The 2,912-nt window shown below is 55.0% G+C and overlaps 1 long non-coding RNA gene across 1 annotated transcript; it reads right to left on the reverse strand.

Moving 5' to 3' along the window:
- Positions 1–1,380: 1,380 nt before the first annotated feature.
- On the reverse strand, positions 1,381–2,245 carry LOC308465484. The gene is made up of 2 exons (XR_013980477.1): positions 1,954–2,245; positions 1,381–1,538 (listed from the first exon to the last, which is right to left on the reverse strand). It is a non-coding gene; the product is annotated as an uncharacterized lncRNA (long non-coding RNA).
- Positions 2,246–2,912: the final 667 nt, after the last annotated feature.

Raw genomic sequence — 2,912 nt, forward strand, 5'->3', positions numbered from 1 at the left:
AAGAGGGCGCAACAAATGCGAAGCTCTCTGCTTCTGGCGCCCGGGACGCTCTCCAAGCCACCGTCCCCCTTAGCCACAGCGCTTACCCCAAGCCACGCCCCCTCTCCCAGACCACGCCCCCACCTTTAGGTCACGCCCACATTCCCAGGCCACGCCCCTTACCGCTCTTGCCCCGCCCCTTCTTTGAATATTTTGACCTGGTTGGAATCTGTCCTTGAATGCAGACTAAACGCATCTTGCCCGCTTGGCTGGAGGATAGAGGGTTGGGTGTGGGTGCAAATTAGCATATGTTGCCCCACCCACTTTGCTCCTGGCCCTACCCTCCAGTGGCATGTGCCCCCTCCCGCTGACTTGGCCATCAAGCCTGCCCATGCCAGGCAGTTTCGAGCGCTTCTATTCAAACTAGTCCTCACCTGTCTTCAGAACGGTGAGGACTAGATCCTTGTTTTGGTTTTGGCTGAAGGGCCACAGAACTGTGAGAACAGGATGCTGCGCTATGATCGCTCATTGGCTGGATCCAGTAGCCTGGCTCTTCTCGTGTTGGAACCTCCAGGTGCGGAGGCAGTCTATCTTGACGCCCAGGTTCTCTTTGGCCCCTGCGAGCGGAGGATGCTGGACGAGACGGGCCCCCTGTGGCCCATCCGGGCTCCTCTGAATGTTCAAGAAGCGCCTCTGCCGTCACAAGCAAATGGTGGGGTTCCCTCCCCCTTTTTTCCCGGGGACGCGAAGGCAAGCGGGGAAGAAAATGAAAGCCTTCTGACGCGGAGCAACAGGGAGCAAGGAAATAATTTGCAGGCTCCTCGGATGGCTTTGGGGACTGTGGCGCAGGAAGCGGGGCCTCCCCGACGAATAATTGGCAGGGCTGGAGGCCTCGGGCTCCGCGCCCGCCCCTCCGCGCGCTCTTCTTCGCAGGCAATTACCGGCTCGGCCTCCCCGCGCCCGCTCGCCGTTCCTGCCGGGGTGACCTCCATTCTCTGGCAATTAACGGCTCGCCAAGAGGGAGGCTGCCAGGTAGAGCTCTTCCCGGCGGAGGGAGAGACTCATTAGGAGAGCGGCAGGTAATTGGAGCAGATGGAAGGAGGGGGAATGAGGCTGGGGGCGCCCCAAGGCTGGGAGAGAGGGAACGGAGGAGGGGGGATCCCCCAACCCAAAATGCAAGCCCCGAACACGCGCAAACAGGAACGCAGGAAGCTGCTTCAGGAAGAGCCAGACTGCTGGTCCATCAGGTCCGGTGTCCCCTACTCTGACTGGCAGCTGCACCCCAGGTTTTAAGGGCAAGAGACTCGCCCACCTGGAGATGCTGAGGGGGCTTCTGCAGATGCTCGCCCACCGACCTGCAGCCCCCCCCTTCAATTTAAAGGAAGATTCCAGTCCTCATGGTTCAAAACTGAGGAGCTATTCTAAGACTGGTCCATCTGGCTTCATATCGTCCACACTGATTGGCAGCCGTGTCCGGGTTTTAAGGGCTGGGGCTGTAAAAGAGCTGCGAGTCAGCCAGGAGGGATTTGAACTCGCATCCAGCAGCCCACCTCTTCTCTCTGAAACCCCAACTGTATTGTGAATTGCCTTTTCTCCACCCACTGTCCCCAAATGGAATCCAAACCTTCCTGCAATGACAGCAGGACTTCCAGGGCCGACTCTTTGCCTTCTCTCCCCTTCTCATTTGGTATTGGGGGAGGGAGGAGAGAAAAGGGGGGGGGGGTCTTCATTGGAAGACCGAGCCCATTGTTGCAAGCGATTGCCACTAGAGGCTCATCCTGGAACTGCCACCCCCGTAAAATGATATTTTTGAAAAATGCATTTCCATAACCATTTGCTAGAGGCAAAGATCTCTCCCTCTGCCTCAGGGACAGCCTGGCCTTCCGGGGAGAGGAATCTGGAACCCCCCCAGGCAGAACTGGTGGAAGTCTCAGGAAGATCACCCCAGGAGGGTGTGGAGATGGAGAGCTGTACCTGGAGAAAGAAGAGGGAAGAATTTCTCTCTGGGTTCAGAAGAGAATCCAAGCCAAGAACCTTAGAGGAGGAACTAGCCAAGATGGGAACTAGGCTAGTATGGTTTGGCCCTTTGGCTAGCAAGTGGCATTTGTGATGTCAATACAAGTGTGAGATTTTTATGCCAGCGGAGGGAGGCAGAGCAAACCCCTCCCCTCCCACTGCTGGAAGGAAGTGGAACTGACTTGTCCCTTCCAGAAGAAAAGGAGAGGGTGGTCCATTTCCAAACTCATGGACCAGCCACCATCCCCAGTTGACTGTATTATTATTATTATTATTATTATTATTACCCCTACAAAGGGTTTTCTTGTGTGTGTGTGTGTGTTTCCTTGTGGCTGATTAGCTGCTCTCCCTGTGCAAAGGTTTGATCCATCTTTTAGATTTAGGGGAGTTAGTCTCAAACGTTTGTTGGGGGAGACCTAGGTTTTTTTGTGTGGGGGGAGTTATTTGTCCTGTCTTCACGCTTTTTATGATGGAGGACCGCTGTAGCCACCCCCAACGACATGTTCTCAAGATGGAGGGGGAGGGAACAGCTGCAGTCGCCTGCGGTTCCTGCGCAATGTTTGCCATCTTGCCAAAGGTTGCAGGCAGCTTTACCTGCAGCAATTGCATGTTGATTGCCCTCTTAAAAGACAAAGTCCAGCAACTGGAGGAACGTGTAGCTACGCTCCAAAGAATTAGAGAGCTGGAGCTCTTCTTGGAAGCAACAGAGCACACCGTCTCCACCAAGGAGGAGACAGGGGACTCCCCTGAGAAGGAGGCTAGTTCACCAACACAGGAGCCAGATATATGGAGAAACGTGAATCAAAGAAGTAGGAGGCCCAGGGTTTGCTCTGATTGTTTACAAATACACAATCGCTTTGAGGTCCTCTCCCCTAGCATGGAAGACGAAGAGCAGACTCCATTTGAGGATCTCTCCC

This window comes from Podarcis pityusensis, assembly GCF_964106645.2.
Source record: "Podarcis pityusensis genome assembly, chromosome: 16".
In the NCBI taxonomy this organism is placed as follows: Eukaryota; Metazoa; Chordata; class Lepidosauria; order Squamata; family Lacertidae; genus Podarcis; species Podarcis pityusensis.